At 39.3% G+C, this 22,106-nt stretch overlaps 1 protein-coding gene and 1 pseudogene across 1 annotated transcript in view; one reads left to right on the forward strand and one right to left on the reverse strand.

Moving 5' to 3' along the window:
- The window catches only part of IL1RAPL1 (interleukin 1 receptor accessory protein like 1), a 2,286,687-nt gene that overhangs the window by 511,918 nt on the left and 1,752,663 nt on the right, over positions 1–22,106 (forward strand). The gene's annotated exons all lie outside the window — the stretch shown is intronic.
- Positions 7,757–9,310, reverse strand: LOC142292403 (leucine--tRNA ligase, cytoplasmic pseudogene; annotated as a pseudogene).

Here is a 22,106-nt window from a genome sequence, read left to right on the forward strand (position 1 = left end):
CACACTTAATTTACATACCGTGTTTTTCCAAAAATAAGACACTGTCTTATATTTTTTTTGCCCGCCAAAAAAGCACTAGGGCTTATTTTTGGAGGAGGTCTTATTCTTGGAGAAACACGGTTGGGGGTAAGTTTACCCCCCAAAAAAGCAGACCCCCCCACTTCCCAGGAGACTCATACTCACCAGACCAGGACGTCTGCGTGGTTCCCAGGTCCTCCTGTGATCTCCGGTCGGTGCTGCACGCCGTCCTACCCTGCTGCTAGCTGACACGCTGACACACACAGCAGATCGCAGGCACACACAGCAGATCACACACAGTAGATCACACACACAGCAGATCACAGATATACACAGCAGATCACACACAGCAGATCGCAGGCACACACAGCCGATCACAGATACACACATCTGATCACAGGAACACACAGCCGATCACAGATACACGCATACTATCACAGGCACACACAGCCGATCAGATACACACATCCTATCACAGGCACACACAGCCGATCACAGATACACACATCCGATCGCAGGCACACACAACCGATCACAGATACGCACATCCTATCGCAGGCACACACAGCCGATCACAGATACGCACATCCGATCACAGGCACACACAGCCGATCAAAGATACACACATCCGATCACAGACACACACAGTTGATCACAGATACACACATCCGAACGCAGACACACACAGCCAATCACAGAAGAACACAGCCGATCGCAGACACACACACAGCCGATTGCAGACACACACACAGCAGATCACACACACAAACACACACATCACATCACATCCAGCACTTATGGCAGCAGGGAATGAGGCAAGTCACGTGTCCGGCCGCAGGTCCTGTTTGTCGCGCTGCACCGCACTGCCTCTCAGGATTCTCCCGGCAAGAAGAGATCGGTGTCACTGGATGAGGTGAGTGTGTATGCGATCCAATGTGTGTGCGATCCGATGTGTGTGTGTGATTTGATGTTTGTGTGTGATGCGATGTTTGTGTGTGCGATCTGATTATGTGTGCGAGCTGACAGTGTGTGCTATCCGATATTTGTGTGTGAGATCTGGTGTGTGTGTGTGATCTGATTGTGTGTGTATGTGTGTGTGAGACAGCTGATGTATGCGGGTGTGTGATCTTTGCAGGTCCTCTGCTCGGCATCTGTTGAGTGTGATTGCCGGGTGCCGCTGTCTATAATGAAGTGTCCTTCGGTATCTGTAACTTTTTTAGCTGCACGGACACTTCATTATTGATCCGGGACTAGGGCTTATTTTCGGGGGAGGGCTTATATTTAAGCCTTTCTCCGAAAATGCTGAAAATCCCTGCTAGGGCTTATTTTTGGGGGAGGTCTTATTTTTTGGAAAAACACGGTACTTATACAAGCTGCACACTGACTAACTTTACATTGTCATATATTATATGTGTTGTCCAATGAAAAGATGTAATAAAATTTTTCCAAAAATTTGAAATTTTATGATATACTGTATATGATTTGCTGTAATGGCTGGGCTTTGTTACATAGCCTATTTGAGAGAATTGAAAAACAAGAGAAATCCTACATGTGTACATGAAACATTTCTCACCCTTTTTCTTTTGATTGTTGGTAATATGGGACCCACACAAGTTACACAATCATTTCTTTTTCTAGACTATGCTGTTAATGTAAATTCCAAGAGCATACATTTAACAATTATTGTCTTTTATAAGGAAGTTGCAGCAAATGATGAACTTTTCCAATAATTCAGAAAATGACTAGTCCATTACTTGTATATGTAAAGATATAAGTTATAGACTAAGCGCAATTTGATAATGATAATACTCAAAACAAATTTATATTATTAGCTTAGATTTTTTGTTTGTAAGGCTAAAATGGGTGTTATCTCCATTGACAGAGCTAGAACTATTGACATTGAACATTTTGTTGTCAAGAGTAAATAGTAGAGCACAAAAACTTTTTTTTAAATGCCTTTTACAGAACCTACAAATACGTTAACAGCCATTGATTTTCTTCTCTTACTCCATTATAGAGGGTTGAAGGAGTCATTCTTTTTACAAAGCTTGGTTCTGGGCCAAATAGATACAAAAAAGAAGAGTTTATGCTCATGAGCAGATTTATCTCTTGAGTCACCTATGTCATTTTTAGAGCCATTTTAATGTTTATCATCTATTCTAGAAATAAAAGGCCTAACGTAATAAGAGCTGAATGATGTCTGGCCACTGGCAGTATTGAGTGCAGGCTGACAACATTGACTTTGCTAGCATATATCTTTCTTTAAGGAGACATTAATCCTTAAAGAGTCTTGCTTTGGCCACAAAACCAACATTAGCTTATTCACTCCTGACTCTTATTTTTAATACAATTGTGGTTAGATTCTAAACTATTCACGGATTGATCTCATGTTGCTTGCAGCAAATGCTATAATTACTGAGAGTATAAGCTATGGTTTGCGGAGTAGTCAGCATTATTTTTCTCAAGTACTAGTTCAGCTTTGAAGGATTGAGTCATAGAAAATAAATCTCCTTTTTAGCTGTGAAACCACATTGCTCTTCATGATGAGGACCTACCATTATAATACAATGCTTTATTGGGTACCATTAGGGTGTACCACCATCTATCTTTGCACACAGGTTTTTTTGACCTATTTTAAGCTGTACCAATCCCTGCCACTGCAGGTTGATATACATACTTTTGTTCTCTCCTGTGATGAACTCTCTTTATTGAGAGGGAAACGCGTTGGGAGGGCATTTTTTTCATGAGGTTGTGGGGCAGACAGCTCACTAGGGTGCTGCCCTTGTCAGGGCGGAAGCTATACATGGGGCACAACACGGGTTTTTGTACATGACAATTGAGGATTTACCCCGGCGTCTCCAGCCCGCCCTCCATTTCTGTGTGCTTGGTATCCTTGCCTGTGGAGAAAAATCAGGTGCGATCATTCCATTTTCTTTGGCACCTTATATGTTTTTTGCACTTGCACTTTATTGTGTTTTATTGAAAAATAGTAAAAGTTAAGTTTTAGTCCCTGCTATTGTTACTACCATTATGGTGTCCCATAAAAGGTAAATTTGTGGGTTCAATTGCACCGTTATTATGTCAATCAGGAGAAAGAAATAATGCCTCTGCTCCCTAATTTCCCTTTTCCCATGTGATTATGGTGGCACGTGAAATACTATGTGGCTATATTTAACTTAGTTAAAAAAGACAATCCCACTTCGTTTGTCCACTTTAGTACATAAAAAAAAAAATTGTTTAAAAGAACTGAAGTCTTCAGTGGTTGATACCTTTTAATGGCTAACTGAAAAGATGGTAATAATTGCAAGCTTTCGAGACTACTCAGGTCTCTTCATCAGGCATGGTATAACACAAAATCTGAAGAGTCACATATGTTTTTGTGTTATACCATGCCTGATGAAGAGACCTGAGTAGTCTCGAAAGCTTGCAATTATTACCATCTTTTCAGTTAGCCATTAAAAGGTATCAACCACTGAGGACTTGAGTTCTTTTAAACAATTTTTTTTTTATCTCTACTGGCTAACACGGTACAAAGATATATTTTACTTGTATCACTTTAGTACAAGAATTTTGTATAATATATATAGACTTCAGCATCGAATTACTGCATTGGTCATAGCACCAATGATTCTTAGTTTTATCAGTAAACCTGAAGTAATTTAGTATAACACAATTTTAGTGAAAGATGTAACAAAATAATGAATGGATTCATGGCTGGTACTGTAAAGAGTATATATTGAAAGTAGAGGTCATGTCAATGATGAGACATACAAATTCTAAAATAAGAGAATAAACTTTAAATATTTATTTTACATCTAAGCAATGAATTTTGTAATTGTGATTGTGGTTGGGTCTTTGCGACCCTTACTATCTGGAGAAATAGAAAACTTATGGTTTCCCAACACATAACTATATAACAGCACCAGATGCTGATCTGAAACATTTTTCAACAGATATACAGTTGTGGTAAAACGTTTACATACCCTGGCAGGTTTTTTGCTTTCTTGGCCTTTTTCAAAGAATATGAATGATAACACAAAATCTTTTTTTCCACTCATGGCTAGTGATTGGGTGAAGCCATTTATTGTCAAACTACTATGCTTTCTCTTTTTAAATCATAATGACAACCAAAAACATCTAAATGACCCTGATCAAAAGTTCACATTCTTAATAGTGTGTATTGCCCTCTCTAACATCAATGATATCTTGAAGTCTTTTGTGGTAGTTGTGGATAAGGCTCTTTATTTTCTCAGATGTTAAAGGTGCCCATTCTTCTAGGCAAAAAGCCTCTAGTTCCTTTAAATTATTGGGCTTTCTTTCATGAACTGCACTCTTGACTTCTCCCCAGAGTGGCTCAATGATATTGAGGTCAGGAGGCTGAGATGGCCACTCCAGAACCTTCACTTTTGTTCTGCTGTGGCTAATGACAGGTCAACTTGGCCTTGTGTTTAGGATCACAGTATTTTGACAATAAATGGCTTCACTCAACCACTATGAGTGGAAAAGAACAATTTTGTGTTATCATTCATATTCTCTGAAAAAAGGCCAAGAAAGCAAAAAATATGCCAGGGTATGAAAAATTTACTGTAGCAAGTAGGAGTAAGAGACAAATGATGCAACAAGCAAACATTTGCTTTGCAACATGGCAGTCTCCACAAGTTAATGGGCAGTGAATACAGTGAAATTTGATTCAAGCAGGAAAGGAAATTCTAAAGAGGAAATTTCATTCACATTAAAAAAGGAATAAGTTTTCAAGGGGTTAAACAGATATTATGCTCATCTCTCCTTCGCTTTGCAATACCTATCCTGCCATTGTTGGTTCTCTAATATCCTCTTGAATCTTCTATTTTATGTCTTTCCCATTCTATCACCTTTCGTCTGATGGGGTCTTCCATTCACTGGACCCTACAACACCACTTGAAGCGCAATGCTTTTTACTTCTGTGAATGAAATGATGATGTGGGACTCAGTGAATTGAAGACTCAGCTGGAAGGAAGAAAGAGGCTATAAGAATCAATGAAATTATCTCCAGCATTGGGAGAAGAATGGGCAGGGCCAAGGAGAGGTAAGTATATTTTTTTAACCCCTTAATTTTCTGGTAATCATTTGCTACATTTGCCTATAGTGAATCCTTAATTTTTTTAATTCTAGTGTATCCCCTTTTTTTTCCAAAACTCCAGGTAAATTAAATTTTTCTCAAATAGATTTTCTCTTTCTTCATTCTTTGCAGTGAAGCTACACAAGTAGAATAAAAGCAATACAACTGTTCGGTATTGTGAAACACATTCATTTGGCCTTTGCTACATCTGTATATCTGTTGGTTTGTTTAGCTCAATGCAATATCATAATCTGTCATTTATTGTTTAATCTTGGATTGCAATAAAACCTAATCTTTAAATATTTTCTTTAATAATTTATGTAAAATAATTTATTTGCAAAGTTCCTCATTGTCTAGCACATTCATTGCATATTGCACACTCTTTGATAAACAGACTATTAGAAAACTTCTTTTCTGTTAAAAATAAGGGGCACATAAAGTACATAATGTACATAGGGGTCGGGAGACAGGTTCCCAAAAAACAGCTTCCCCATAGAAAATTCTAAATTAATCAAGACTAACATGGAGTACTCCTGAACAAGTAGGAGATACAGGAGAAAAAATGGAGTAACAGAAAAACCACTAACTAATATATCATAAAATCATAAAACCTTTATTATTATATTAAAAAGGTGAATAAAAATCACATAACAATCAAGATAAAAAATAAGAAGGAAAAAATACCAAAGGAGGAGGAGCAATAACATTCTATAGGCATAGCAATATCAACACAAGCCAAAGTATCCATACATACAAAAATGAAGCATATATGGGGAGCACAACTTGGCTATAAGTAACAAGTGTTTCTACAGCTCAAGAACTGATCTAAAGAAAGGAATTTATCTACATAAAGTATTTAGTTTACCCATGGTGAGTAGAGATCAGTGAACTTGTTTGATAAAGGTTTGCCAGTCTCAATTTTGGCTCGGAAATCTGAACACTTTTCCTAAAAGTTATCAATGTTCGGTTTTATGTGATAACTGTTCATGACATTTCTATTGCTTTGGCTACTAGAATGGTGTTGTATGATGAACAGGGGGATGTGTTTGATGAGGGGAGGGGGTGGGGAGAGGTCATAGGAGTGGCAGACTTTGTTGTCAATATTTTTATGTTTTGATTTTCTGGCGGCCAATTAGGGTGCAGAAAACATCCACAATGTTTAGACACAAGGGCTTATGTCATTGGCTGCCTACGTCACATGTTCCTCTTCATGTAAAATGCAGGCATGCCATTTTGTGATTGCTACAGCTTAGGGATGGTGCTACCACTGCTGCTCCTAGACAGCTTAGTTAGTGGATTAATCATAGGTAATTGAGACAATTAGGACAGAGGGCGATAGTGTAAAATTGGGAAGTGCCTTGTAGGGAATGTTGTGTGCCACAAATCGGCATTTCATCATCTCATGATAGCTAATAGTGCGCTCCAGCTCCAACTTGCTATTTCTACATCTAAATAGTGACAAATCTGTAGTCCAGCATCAACTTCCTATTTCTACATCTAAATAGGGCCACATCTATGTTTGAGCACCAAATGCTAGTTCTGCATATAAATAGGGTCACATCTGTGTTCCAGCTTCAAATTGTATTTCTGTATCTAAATAGGGCCACATCTGTGTTCCATCTCCAAATCACTATTTCTGCATCTAAATACTACAAAATTTGTGCTCTAGGTCAAAATTGCCATTTATTCACCTAAATAGTGATTGTTAATTTAGTGATAGGTTACTGACAGGTGTGGGACTAGAGTTGGGACACAGCTGCTTAAAAGAGAGAAAGGGTATATCAAACATGAGTGAGAAATCCCCCAGTCGTGGTGGAGGGGGGAAAAAGTGTGGTGCTAGAGGTGTATATGGGGTAGGTGCTAAAGTTCTTGAAAGCTCTACTGAAAAAAACACCGGCTTCTCTTAGCCAAAGACAATTGACAACTTCTGTTACTGGATGGGCTACTCCACTACTTTTCTTTGGCAGGGGAAAAACTGTACAACTTGTAGATGAGGGCCCAACACAGAATGTAATACAGGGGATGGCAAGCATTGCATCAAGTGCCATCTCCTCCTCTACCTCAACTTCACAAACAGTACAGTCCTCAGAGGTGGCACCCCAATTATCCTTGTTTCCCCTGCATTATAACTCTCCAACTGCCCAACTAACTGTGGGAAACCACAGATGAGTGAGTCTGCAGAGCTTTTCACACATTCTATTCCTTGGTCATCAGATGTCTGCTCCAAAGATTTCCAGACTCAAGAGGAGGAAAGCATTTGCACCAATGCCCAAAATCTTTGCCAGTTGGATCTGATGTCGGACAAAGTTGGGTCTGAGCAGATTTCAGACCCTTGTCCCCAAATATTAAGCTCCAGGGGTGGAAGTGATGATGATGAGACTCAGATACCTGAGGTTTACAAGTACTGTACTGTTGTTTCAGGGCAGGAAGAGGAAAGTGATTGTCAGCGTGATGAGTGGGACAACAGACAGGATGATAATGAGGTTGTAAATCCCACTTGGTGTGAGCCCAGAGGCATGCAGCTGAGTAGCTCAGCAGAAGAGGAGGAAGACAAAGAGATTACAATGGCAATTCTGGCACAATCAGGTGGTGATACAATCATGACAAGCATTGCATTCTCAGCCACAACTCAGGCTGTGGTCAACAGACGTCGTGGGTCTGTAGTTTGCAGGAAGGGTTGTCTACATTGCTGTCAATCATCTTCTTCTGGATGGTCTTTTTGACATCTTGTACCTTCTTGCCTTCATATCCAGGAACAAGCATTACTCCCTCATAGAAGCCTTTTAGGTAAACTTTCTTTCACGTCTGCTAGTTTGTCCCGGTCCTTTTGGCTCTGGATTTTCAGCTCATCACAGACTAAGGGAACAGATAGATTTCCATAGCTGGGGATGTCAAGGATCTGTATAGGCTCAAAGGGCAAAACCAGCTCATCTATAATCCCATATTTCATTCTCGGGGCCTGTTTCTTCTTCAGATCTCATAAAGCTACAGTGTCATCTGGAGCATTGGAGGGGACGCTGGAAACCTCCCCTGTGCATTTTTCTTCATTAATGGTAAGCATGGGGAGGGCATATATCATTTTATAGGAAGTCAATGGTGCAGACAAGGTGGCTCCAAGAAGGTCCTCTACCATGAGCTCTTTGATTACTGGTACCACACCATTATCCTTGGTGAAACCTTGGTAGGACATGTTCCTGGCTGCTCTTTGGATGCAGACAAATATATCCCCATTTTCTGTCTCAAACGCGATGTATGGCATGTCAGGTCGCAGCCAGCAGTTTGTCTGCCCGAACATAGTTTCTGGGCACAGAGTGGCAGCTACTAGGAAAACACTTCTTCACTTCAGCCCCTTCAGCCCACTCAGTTTAGGCGGATAAGGCTCCAGGACCTTCATTTTGATAAGTGTGTATTCTTGTGGTTCCCCACCCTCTCCAGTCTGTCTATCATTATCCATGCATGGCTGACTATCTCGTGGGGAATACATGGTGTACCATTTGCCAAATGTTATCTTGTTCCTCTCTCTCAACGTCAGGAATTGCCATTTCACAAAGGAATCGTAATACGGGTTCACATCAGTGGTAATAAAGGAACAATGCCAGTCAACCTTTAGCCACATTTGTTTGAGGTCTTTTACTGTGAAAGGAGGAAAATATCCGAACCAATGTTCAGCCTCAGAAAAGCTCACAATTTTTTCATCAGACAGCCCCAGAGACTTCATTATTCCCCACTGGTATTTTGATGAACCACTCTTTGCTGCTGCTTTACTTTTTTTCCCTTATCTTTGTCCTTTATAACTATTTCATCCTCTTTCTTAGAGGACAGCTCGTTATCTTCCTCATCCTCCTCAGGAAATTGTGGTGGGCAGCCATACAACTCCATTTCTCTTTTCAGCTTATCTGCACATGCCTTAATGGGCATGCCAGTACATTGAAGGCCAAATGGGAACAGGCACGTCTTACCCTTCAGCCTCTGGAAGCCTAGAGAAAACTCACACTTAGACAGGGAGAATGTGTTGCCCAAGGGAAGGCGCCCATTCATGTAGGGATAAGGAAATGTCACAAGGTATTTGCCTTTGCTGTTCTGACTGTCAGAAGCATTGACTTCAAAATCCTTTTTATTCTCCCATTAATTCTGAATTTCCCTTTCAATTTTCTTAAGGAAGTCAAACTTCGCCATTCCCTTATGTTTCGTCATGGTGTCGGGTCTGCACAGCCCAGGCTGCTCACACTTTCAGGCTGCTACCCTTCTCTGTCACACACATTGCCCATAGGTCAATGAAACTTTATGTTTCTTTATTGTGAGTTGGAGATTATTTGAGGTCTTTTGGTCCTATAATGGGACAACTGTTGGTCCTTTAACAGGACAACTGTATAGCGGGTCTAGAATATAGTTTGGGGTCAGTCCCCTTTTATTGTGCCAGAGCATACACTTGGACCCATTTGAGCTTGGTGGTCCATTGTGTAATGCTTCATGTTCATTTAATGTGTCTTTTAAGGGAATGGACCTAGGTCATTTTACATAAATTTATTAAAAATTATATTTCAAGTCTTTTTTCTGTATTATACACCTATTTGCTATTGTGTGATATCACAACATGCATATATACACAGGTTTAGGGGAAAAAAGCTAACGGAAGGCTTCTTTAATTATTGAAAAGCTAATAATTCTCATACAGCTAAAGGAAATGTGTCATCAGCAAATTATGTCCTGCTGCTTACATCAGGTTTTTTTTTCTCTTAAATGTATATAAAAAATTGTCAGTTTTTTCATGTCCCAATCAGTATGGATAAAAAAACCCCTGAAATCTTTCAATTCTATTTTCAAATAGGTCACTGGGTCTGTTCAGGACTGCTTCTTGTTCTTTTTAAGAAATCTACATTGTACATTAGCCACAATTAACTAACTCTGACACTATGTTTTGTATTGAGGTATCTAATGAGAGTGTGCAAAGGTTATTATGAAGGGAGAGGGAGAAGGGTAAGCTGTGACTGAACTGATTGTGAATGGTACATTGTTTTTATGAACTGTGGGTATAGAATATTATTAATAAAGATTGTGATTTAAAAGAAACATTTTATTTAATACAAAAAATCAGATTTAACTAATAGGCCATTTTCTAATTATGTATTCCCTTTAAATTGCAAATTTGCTTCATATATATCTTTGTTCTGTTGGCGGTCATGATTAATGTCATGCAATGTGCTTGAGAATATATATGTTTAAATACCAAATGTAATGCAAAGTACTTACAGAATTAAGAAAAGTTTATTAAGTGAAGCCTTGAAACTAAATATTAAAGTAAAAATTAATATTTAAGAGTCAGAGCTTTAATCTCTTTTCATAAGGAGTGAGATAAATGAGAATTTAAGCATGTCAAAATACATTATATATAAGCAAACTTGTTTGCTACCTATTGGGAAAAACAGTTCATACCAGTTCATATTTTATAAAAATGTAAATATAGTAATTGATGCATAATTGATTTTTAAATATATCTATATGAACTATCAGAATTATAGTCTAGTAATTCAAATCACAAAACATACTCCTTGACATCAGCATATTCCACCCACAGGCTATCATTTTTATTCAAAACATCATACAGGAAAAGTGCGATGAATCAGCTTATGATCAAACCCATAGGAATCAATGATGATGTAAACTGAAACATTGCTCCTTTTCTGTATGATTTCTTGAATAAACAAAGAGCAGGTAAATGGAATATTTTGACTTCCAAAAGTGCATTTATTTTATTTGACTGCTCAGTGTAGACTAACTGGAGGGTGCAAGTTTTATCTTCTTCGTTGGATGTCTTTGGAGATGAGTGTATTAATCCATGGAGGATCAAGGTTGAATCAAATTTCTTAAAATTCATGGTTCCATATGAACTCAAACATTTAAAGATTTCAATTGCAGCTAGCAAAAAAGTAAATATGTCTGGCACCATTCCCCACACTGCTGAAGCATTAGTGAACAGGCTAACATAATTTTGCATTGCCATGTGGGCTGCCCCATATTGCCCTCCACGTATTACATCTTATGGATTATCATTCCTTGTACAGTGCTGGTCAGAACCTTGGTCATCCCAGATGAGCTGTTTCCAGTGGAGCAAACTGTATACAGTTTAATTTTTCTCTATCTCCAGAGTCACTGGGTAAGTCTCTCTTTCCAATAGAGTGTAAGCTCTTATGGTCAGCAGTGTCCTCTCTCTCTCTTGTTGAATTTAGGTTCTTATGGTCAGAGGTGTCCTTCCTCTTTAACTCTTTCCTGCAGAGTGTAAGCTCTTATGAACATATGAATCCTCTCTCTTTATTTCCCCTGCCGTGGGTATGCCCTTATAATCAGTGGGTTCTCTCTCTCATTTGTGGAGTGTACACTCTTATCATCAGTAGACTCTTCTCCCTATCCTGTAGACTGTAAGATTTTATGTTCAGTGGGGTCCTCTTTCTCCTGTAGTGTGGAAGCTCTTGTTCAGCAAGGTCCACTGTCCTGTAGAGTGTAACCTCTTATGGTCAGCAGGTTCCTTTCTCTCTCTCCAGTAGATTGTATGCTTTTATGGTTAGTGGGGTCCTCTCTCTCCTGTAGTGTGTAAGCTCTTTGGTTCAGCAAGGTCCTCTCTCTGTCCTGTATAGTGTAACTGCTAATGATCAGCAGTCTCCTTTCTCTCTCTAGTAGAGTGTAAGCTTTTATGATCAGTGGGGTCCTTTTTCTTTAACTATTTCCTGCAGAGTGTAAGCGCTTATGATCAGCAGGATCCTCTCTCTGTCTTTCCCTTGTAGAAAATATGATATTATCATCAGTGGGGTTTTCTCTCTCATTGTGGTGTGTAGGTTCTTATCATCAGCAGAGTCCTCTCTCTCTATCCTGTAGACTGTAAGATTTTATGGTCAGTGCGGTCCTCTCTCTCTCTCCTGTTGTGTGTAAGCTCTTATGTTCAGCAGGGTCCACTGTCTCTATGTCCTGTAGAGTGTATGCTCTCATGGTCAATAGGTTTCTCTCTCTTTCCAATAGAATGTAAGCTTTTATGATCAGCCAAGTCCATTCTCTCCTTTAGTGTGTAAGCTCCTGTGTTCAGCAGGGTCCTCTTTCTCTAGGTTACTCTCTCTCTCTCCAATAGTGTGTAAGCTTTTATGGTCAGCTGGGTCCACTCTCTCTTGTAGTGTGTAAGCTCTTATTGTCAGCAGGCTCCTCTCTTTCTCTGTCCTGTAATGTGCAAGCTTTTATGGTCAGCGGGGTACTCTTTTCTGCAGTGTGTAAGCTTTTATGCTCAGCAGGATCCTCTCTTTCTCTCCTGTGGAGTATAATCTCTTATGGTCAGCAGGTTCCTCTCTCTCACCTGCAATGAGTAAACGTTTATGGTCAACTGGGTCCTTTCTCTCACTCCTGTATTGTGTAACCTGTTACAGTCAGCAGGGTCCTCTTTGTCCTGTAATGTGTAAGCTTGTATGGTAAGCGGGGTCCTTTTTCTCTCTCCTGTAGACTGTAAGCTCCTATGGTCGACAGGATACTTTCTCTCCTGCCTTTAATGTGTATGGTCTTATGATCAACTGGGTTCTCTCTCTCCTTTCCTCCATGTGTATTTTTTGACCATTTACAAGCTTTCCAGTATTGAGTTTTTTGCAAATATATTCTCTGAATATCAAAATTTTGGGGAAAATTCTGCAAAAATGGAAAATTCAAATTTCAAAAGATCTAAAAATCTCTAAAAGTTTAGTTAATCAATCACAGTTTTGGTGTTTACTAATAGGCATAAATTAGAGCATATCTATATGTTGGAAGTTCCTGGGCTAAAACATTAGAATTTTATGTATGAGCAATTTTAAAATATATTGCTATTAGTCTAATAGTTCCTTTTTTAAATTAATGCATTTGACTATGACCTCCTATGGTCATTACCTTTTGGATGCTGCTCTTTAAGCACTCAAACATATTACAATAAAATCTGATAAGTACATAAATTTCAAGTAGACCATTTGACATGTACGGGGGGCATCCAATCCGAACATTCATAAGTATGAGTCAGAAAAAATGTTAGTCTTCCTGACAAGTAATCCACCAACTGCTAAATTGTGTGGGCACCATAATACCTTACCATGTTAAACATTGTGGAAGACAGTTGTTCTAATAACGCAATCCATAGCACTTGGATTAAAATTGAATGACCCATAATTATTATAAAACATGCACGTTGATAATACATATACAATCATAAATAGAGATATATTTAATGATTTAAATTCACAGTTTATGAATCTAAAATTGTAAATGATAATTGGATAAAACCAAATAAAATTCCATAAAATTGCTAAAGTATCATACTTATAACCTCTCTAAGGAGGTTTAATGATTTGACATATACTAAAGGGGGCTTTACACGGTAGCGATATTGCTAGCAATTTGTAGCGATAGTGAGTGTGTAAGTATCCGCCCCCGTCGCGCATGCGATTGTTTGTGATCGCTGCCGTAGCGAACATTATCGCTACGGCATCGTCACACATACTTACCTGGTCGGCGGTGTCGCTGTGATTGCCGAGCAATCCCTCCTTCAAGGGGGAGGGACATTCGGCATCACAGTGATGTCACCGCAACGTCACTAAGCGGCCGGACAATCAAAGCAGAGGGGCGGAGATGAGCAGGACGTAACATCCCGCCCACCTCCTTCCTTCCTCATTGTGGCCGGTGGCAGGTAAGGAGACGTTCCTCGCTCCTGCGGTGTCACACATAGCGATGTGTGCTGCCGCATGAGCAATGAACCATCTGGATAAACAACCCTTACCGATTTTTGAGTTTGGGACGACCTCTCCATGGTGAACGATTTTCACCATTTTTGAGGTCGCTTAAGGTCGCTAGTCAGTGTCACACGCTGCAATATCATTAATGACGCCGGATGTGCGTCACTAACAACTTGACCCCGACGACAAAACATTAACAATATCGTAGCGTGTAAAGCCCCTTTTAGACTTTTCATCTATCAAGTTCATCTTACTATAATTACTTCAAATGGCAAATTATTTGAGGTTGTGCAAAGGAAAGCACAAATACATCTTATGCATCTTAACATTGTTTTGGTGGCAAGGGAAAAAGTTTTGATGGACTTGGTATTTAATTTATTATTTATGGTTTGTTTCATATTACTGTAACATATAGAGCATGAATACATTACTTGTACATATACGTTAAATCACTTACAAGTGATAAGGCTTTGAACTGTTATATGTGAGATGAGTCAGGGTCTTGGTTTAAGTCTATGGCATCCCAAAATTGGCAAAATAAAGAGAATTGCTTCATTAGTAGTTGTACAAAAGTAAAAGTGAATTATGCTCACTGATTTTACACTTACACTGCCCTGTGAGTTTATTAATAAAATTAATGCCACATTTAATATAGCAACGCTATATACAGGATAATAAAATATTGCCATTCATGCATCTACATTAAATGACGGATTGACAATAGCTATCAAAATTAGTATAATGCATCATGAGATTAAAATTGCATCATTACTGATCCTCACTCAAGGTCTTAGGGCCCGATTCATCATCTGTGTTTGTTAAGTAACTTTTCTATTTTACAATTCCTGAAGAAGAAAAACATGAAACGTGCGTTGGGGCAGCTGGGTGATCATAGCATAGTGTGTCACATGTAGGTTTTACTTTTAATTCCTTTAAGGGAAATTTTTTTGGATAGTTAGCTTGTGATTTAAATAATCAGTATTTTGAAGATCATTGAAACCAAGTTTGGTTGTTACTAGATTCTATTATACCAGGTTGGTTGTTTTATATGAGCTGAAATTGTATCAATTGTTCTTTTTCTAAAGGATATTACTGTGACAATGCAATTTTTGATTTTTACCTTGCATTAGCTGGCAGCACCTGCTTGAATTGATTATTTATATGTGATTTTTTATGAATTGGTGAATAAATACATTTTGAGAATATATACTCTATGTGTGGATATTGATCATGTCCTAAGTAGTTCTGTGTGGTGTTTGACTTTTCAATTTTAGTCTTGTAGTATTTATTGACACTTTTTGTGCCAAACCCCAAAAGTGGCGCATGTTGGTCATGAATTACAAGCAAAATGACAAATGCTCTTTATTTTTGTCTTTAAACTTTTTTTTACAACTTATTACAGCAAAATGTTGCATGATCCACCAAAATATTGCAAAATTTGCTCAAAAATTAAGAGTGTACAAAAAATTCTCCAGTGGTAGACTGTACTACACTTTTGCTACAATTTTTTAACCTTTTAAAATGTTGCAATTGATGAATCAGTTTAAAGCATTTGTAAACCAAACATCATGCCCAAAATGAGAATCAAAAAAACAAAAAGGGAAACACAAAATAAATTCTAAGAAAGTCACAAATGAATAAAAGAATTTAGTGCAAATATAAACAAGCTTAAACACCAAAGACTAGGCAAAGGAAGGCACAAATACAATAATGAATCAGACCTCTAATGTTTTAATATGATGGAGATTTTGTGTGATGATTGGAGAGATTTTAACATTTCCACTATCTCTTATCAACAAAAGGGAACACATAGGTCACATTTCCAAAGTAACTCAAACCTAAAGGGGTTTATGAAAAAAATAGTAATTTCATATTCAATTTTAATTTTCATATTTAATTTTTAAAATGTATTTTATTTTTTTCCTTGCAATTTACAAGATTTTTGTTTGCTATCAGTGAGAGGAAAAACCTTTGCGAAAACTCAGATGTTGAAAGATGTTGAAAGATATGAGCAAATTAGCTTTTTTAATTCTGCTGTTATGCTCTTTTATATATCTTATATGTTCTATATAGCGCATATTTTTTTTAGTACAATTTTTTTATATATATTTTAAACATGATTTTGCTGCTATTTAAATTAAACTATTGTGTTTTTAATAGACATGTACTTAGCTTTGACAAAACTTGATTGATACTCTCATATGAACTGTAAACAAATTTGTGTGTTTCTGCAGTGAAATAGCTTTAAAATCTGAAATGTATTTTTTACCTGCTGATTTTGCACAACTAATGCAATTTTATAAGGTAAAACTGCAAATAAAACTTATAAACAAACTTACAAAAAAGCTTAAAAACATACTCACAAGAGAAATTATCATGTAACAAATTTCAAATATGTACCACTGGACAGTTTACACTACATAAAAAGAAACAAGTGGCCATGAGATTTATGCAAATCTCATCCCCTTTTCTAAAACTGTATGAAATTTTATTGCTTTTTTGATGCAACAAAAATAGTCATAGTCAAAACTTATGAAAAATGTGTGGAAATTTAACCTTGTACGTTAACAGCAAAATTAACAGAGATGTCAGATCCATCTCATGATGATGATGATATTGTATGGATACTATAATAGATACTGTTGTGTTTCTGCCACATTTCATGAGGGACATGGATAGTTTTTTTTCCAATATTTTAGGCCAGATTTGTCAGATCTGCCATTAGAATGCCAACCAAAAAATTAGAAGTAGTAAGTACCATGCTTGGATGCTCTATGCTCATAATGAGCTGCTGGATACTCGGATGGGTACAACTTAAGCACCCAAGTTTAATGGAAGTCGATGGGTGACTGAAGCATTTTCTGAGAAATCTACGGAAAGATGCTCAAGCCCCCCATTGACTTCCATTATATTTGGATATTCGAGTCGTGCCCATCCGAGCATCAATTGGCCATTACGAGTGCTGAGAACCAAAGGAAGATAGTGCTAGCTCATCACTACTTAAAATTACAATAAATAAGGATGTGTTTGGCTCTCAGACGTTTGCCTGTGTGATTCTGGTTCAAGAGTTTGTTTAAATTGCATCTAATTTGTAATTAATGTAAAATTACTGAGTCTTTAAAACTCAATTTTCTTATTTTTTTGTTACCTCTGTTACTATACAGAAAACCAGTATATTATGTTCCTGTGTAATTGTTTTCAGCAAAAAAACTGCATGGTATGGTATTTTGTTTCCAGGATTTATTGTGTGAATATTACTTCTCATCTCGTAAGTCACAACATGTAAATGTATTTGCCCAAAGCTTGTCCACTCACTCTTTCAAATGAGCTAAAACACTAATTGTCTAATTGATTTTTGCATTATGCTACCTAAAGACCCCTGCAATTGATAGCATCATGGGGCTCACATGTGTCACCTGATTCCCCCTAGAGTACAATCTATCGTAATAATAGCCTTCAGTGATATAGACATTTTATATATTGTTGTGCAAATGAAATACTTAGTTGTAATCCATCAAAATAAACTATTGACCAAGAGTGCAAAATTAGTAAACTCCATAGTTTTTAATACAATATATGGCATTTGCATATCTACTACAATTGACTCTTAGATCGAATAAGGGACAGCTGTCTGAGGCCTAAAACACACGTCCTTCATAACCACGCATGTGTAATACGGGCCGTTTTTCATGTCCGTCATCCGTTTTTTGGTCCATAAATAACGCACGTGTGGTGGCTGTGTGTCCGGCGTATGGTAACCACGTGTGCGTGTGGAATGGCCGTGTGTGCATGTGAAACTTAACTGACATGTGTGTGTGTATTGTCCATGTGAAATGTCCATGTGTGATGTTAAATGTCGTTGATACATACCGGCTGACAGCAGACAGAGTCGCGCGCTGAGAATGAACTCGGGTGAACTTCACCCGACTTCATCCTCATACCGCGGCTCTGTCTGTGTCGCGTCCTGATTAGCGGTCACCCGTGAAGGACTCACTGGTGACCGCTAATCACGAGAGTGACTGAATGGAGTACCCCTCTCGCATACTCACCGTTCCCTGATCCCCGGCGCGGCGCTGCACGGCTGTTTTCTAAACTCCGGCGGCTTTTCCTCTTTTGAAAAAGCCGGCCGCTCATTAATCAATCTCGTATTCCCTGCTTTCCCCACCCACCGGCAAATATGATTGGTTGCAGTGAGACACGTCCACACACTGAGTGACAGCTGTGTCACTGCACCCAATCACAGCAGCCGGTGGGCGTGTCTATACTGTGCAGTAAAATAAATACTAAATAATTAAAAAACTGGCGTGAGGTCCCCCCAATTTTAATACCAGCCTGATAAAGCCATACGGCTGAAGGCTGGTTTTCTCAGGATGGGGAGCCCCATGTTATGGGGAGCCCCCCAGCCTAACAATATCAGTCAGCAGCCGCCCAGAATGGCCAGATACATTAGATGCGACTGTTCTGGGACAGTACCCGGCTCTTCCCGATTTGCCCTGATGCGTTGGCAAATCGGGGTAATAAGGAGTTATTGGCAGCCCATAGCTGCCACTAAATCCTAGATTAATCATGTCATGCGTCTCCCTAATATACCTTCCATGATTGATCTGTAAATTACAGTAAATAAACACACACACCTGAAAAATCCTTTATTAGAAATAAAAAACACAAACACATTCCCTTGTTCACCAATTTAATCAGCCCCAAAAAGCTCTCCATGTCCGTCGTAATCCAGGATGGTCCAGCGTCACTTCCAGCTCTGCTGCATGAAGGTGACAGGAGCTGCAGAAGACACAGCCGCTCCTGTCACCTCCACGCAGCAAATGAAGAGAGCCGCGTGATCAGCTGAGCTGTCACTGAGGTTACTCGCGGCCACCGCTGGATGCAGCGGAGGCCGCGGGTAACCTCAGTGACAGCTCAGCTGATCGCGCTACTCACCGCCGCTCCGGTCAGCCCCACGCAGCAACTGAGGTGAGTAGCGTGATCAGCTGAGCTGTCACTGAGGTTACCCGCGGCCACCGCTGCATCCAGCGGTGGCCGCGAGTAACCTCAGTGACAGCTCAGCTGATCACGCGGCTCTCTTCATTTGCTGCGTGGAGGTGACAGGAGCGGCTGTGTCTTCTGCAGCTCCTGTCACCTTCATGCAGCAGAGCTGGAAGCGACGCTGGACCATCCTGGATTACGCCAGACATGGAGGGCTTTTTGGGGCTGATTAAATTGGTGAACCAGGGAATGTGTTTGTGTTTTTTATTTCTAATAAAGGATTTTTCAGGTGTGTGTGTTTATTTACTTTAATTTACAGATTAATCATGGAAGGTATCTCGGGGAGACGCATGACATGTTTAATCTAGGATTTAGTGGCAGCTATGGGCTGCCATTAACTCCTTATTACCCCGATTTGCCAACGCACCAGGGCAAATCGGGAAGAGCCGGGTACTGTCCCAGAACAGTCGCATTTAATGTATGCGGCCATTCTGGGCGGCTGCTGACTGATATTGTAGGCTGGGGGGCTCCCCATAACATGGGGCTCCCCATCCAGAGAATACCAGCCTTCAGCCGTATGGCTTTATCTGGCTGGTATTAAAATTGGAGGGACCGCACGCCGTTTTTTTAATTATTTATTTATTTATTTCTATACTCCATAGTGACACGCCCATCGACTGCTGTGATTGGGTGCAGTGAGACACCTGTCACTCAGCGTGGGGGCGTGTCTCACTGCAACCAATCATAGGCGCCGGTGGGCGGGGAAAGCAGGGAATACGAGATTGTTTAATGAGCGGCTGGCTTTTTCAAATTAGAAAAAGCCGCCGGAGCAGTGTGAACGCCGTGCAGCGCCGGTGATCGGGGATCGGTGAGTATGAGAGAGGGGGGACACTTCAGTCACTCGGGGGATTACCGGTCAACTGTGAATCCTTCACAGGTGACTGCTAATCAGTACACGGCACACAGGCAGAGCCGCGGCATGACAATGAAGTCAGGTGAAGTTCATCCGAGTTCATTCTCATCCCGCTACTCTGTCTTCCGACATGTAGTAACGACATTTTGCATCACACACGGACATTTCTCACGGACAACATAACCACACATCCATGCAAGGAACGTTTTATTTGGACTCCCATAGGCTAACATTATGTCCGTGTGTGCGTGCTCCATCCCAAAAACGAACATGCTTCCGTGCCAAGCGGAGCAACAAACATGGGATGCACATGAACACACGGAAGATCAAATAACACGCACGTGTGTCTTTTAACATAGAACAACATATGTGCACGTTTGGTCGTATCTCCAGTATGTACGGAAACGGACCAAACACGCACGTTTTCAACGGATGTGTGTTGCAGGCCTGAGAAAATTTAGATTTTCAAGGATTTGTTCACGTTTTTACAAAGGTTTAAATAAAATAGTTGCAAATGATATTGCATTGACACTACAATGGTCCTTTTTGTCTTGTTTATAAGTAGCCAGCATGTGACCATTGTAGCCAATTAGTGATTTCAGAAGTTATGGGTAGAGAGGAGAGGTTTTTTTTAAGTAAAATATGCCTGCTTTGGAAGATTGCGAAGAAAATTGCCCTGAAAAGATGTGAAAGACACTAAGAGGTCTCTAGGACTGTGTTTGACTCATATCAAACTCTTTCCCAAACATAGAATTCGTCATTTCAATACAACCTGGGTAAATATTACTATGAGTAAATGGGGCTATGGGTAAATGGAAAACAATTGGTGGTAACCCAAAGGGTGTAATTCACACACTAGTCTTCTTCACTACTGTGAAGTCAATCACAATGTAAGTACAGTTTATTCAGTGTATTATAGCTTTCTTTCCATACTTCTGTTACTAGACTGTGAGTTGTAATGTATTCTCACTATCCAGATTCAACACAAAAAAGATATTTTTTTAACCTTTTAATTTTAGTGGGGCAATAGTGGGATGATTTAAACTTTTAGTTTTTGTTTTTTGTTTTTTTTTTAATTTGAAAACTTTTTTAACTTCTTTTTTTTATTTTACTGGTCTCCCTAGAGGGCTATAAGGATCAGCAGTCTGATCCCTCATTCATTTCTGTTGATCATAGTTACGTAGCTGAGATAACCAGAAATGCTTATCTCTTGTAACAGACAGCACCCGGCCGGCTGTTACGGGAAATGAGTTATGATAGCTACAGGAGTCATCACATGACTCTGTGCTACCATGGCAACCATTGACTCCACGTGATCATGTCACATGACTTCCAACGGCGGCGGGTGAGTGCGCGTTTATCGCAGCGGCGATTTAAATTGCGCTGTCACATTTTGACAGCATGATTTAAGGGGTTAACAGGCACAGGTGGATCTTGGATCCCCCTGCACCTGCAAGGCACACATGTCAGCTGTTCAAATCAGCTGACACGTGTAGGGATCACCACCGGCTGCCAGCAGCAGCAAGCGGAGATTCCCCCTTGTTGGTTTAGGACGTACTAGTATGGCCTGTGGTTGTTAGACGAGCACATCCAGTGTTTTTTTAGGATTTCTGAGAACACAGATTATAGACATGGCGTCCTGGTTGATTTTGCCTGGAGCTAATTTGTCTAAGTAAACTGTCCACAGCAAAAGAGAAGAACGTTTACATGTTTCCCAATCAAACACATGATCGTATATGTGAATACAACCTCATCGTTTTTTTCACTTTGACCCATAAGAGTTTCCTAACAAAGGAGCAACTGATAAGATATTAGTTTGCTTTAAAAGGTGATATGGACAATGGTCTTCCTGATGAAAGAACTCACCCACCTTCAGAAACTTACATGTTTGTTGCCCTTTCTTTATGCCCATGTGTTCTTGTATTAATACAATACATTTCTTTATTAACAGGAGAGATTAGTAATTAAATAATCTCATAGGAAAACAAATTAAACCAAGTAGTACCCTCTTTTGCCCTAAGAATCTCACAATAAGGTTTGTTCATGCATAGTCAGAATATAAAGAATAAAACATATAATAATGGTATAAAACTCACAAAGTGATAACTTATAATTCTTCTGTAATGACACTGAGAGGTTTGTTACCAGAAGATGAACAGTTGGTTTCTTGGCTTCTAGAAAGAAAAACCACTGAGTTTAAAAAAAAAGAATCACTCTCTTATTTAATGAATGCGTTTTCTAACTGGATACACTTAACTGGCTCAGTAGCCTTAATGTCTCAAAGCAGTTGTTTTTCATGTTCTTTTTTGCTATATCAATGCAAATACAATGAAGGTATGAAATATAAATGAACTGGAATAAGAAC

The sequence above is a fragment of the Anomaloglossus baeobatrachus genome, chromosome 2, assembly GCF_048569485.1.
Source record: "Anomaloglossus baeobatrachus isolate aAnoBae1 chromosome 2, aAnoBae1.hap1, whole genome shotgun sequence".
NCBI classification, from domain to species: domain Eukaryota; kingdom Metazoa; phylum Chordata; class Amphibia; order Anura; family Aromobatidae; genus Anomaloglossus; species Anomaloglossus baeobatrachus.